This window comes from Lytechinus variegatus, chromosome 5, assembly GCF_018143015.1.
Source record: "Lytechinus variegatus isolate NC3 chromosome 5, Lvar_3.0, whole genome shotgun sequence".
NCBI classification, from domain to species: domain Eukaryota; kingdom Metazoa; phylum Echinodermata; class Echinoidea; order Temnopleuroida; family Toxopneustidae; genus Lytechinus; species Lytechinus variegatus.
In genome coordinates this window covers 20,264,594-20,264,872 of record NC_054744.1, presented here as the reverse complement: position 1 = coordinate 20,264,872, position 279 = coordinate 20,264,594, and positions in this window count along the sequence as shown.

Genomic DNA, 279 nt, shown 5'->3' with positions numbered 1-279 from the left:
GGCTCGCTTCCTCACCTGCAGAAACAAAACGAGATAATAACGTTTTTTCAATGGCGTTGTGTAATCTTACTTCACTGTTTTAATTCTAAGGTGATCTTTTAACAGAAATTATACTTAAAGAATATTTTCGTAATTTCTCTAAGCGAGTCAGCTGAGAACTGTATTCTATTATATTAATATGTTGGGTTTTGTTCATTCACTTTTCTCTTGTGCCAATCGTGTAACGTAACGTATCTGATGACACCTACACGTATGTACAAAATTCAATTATGTGTATAG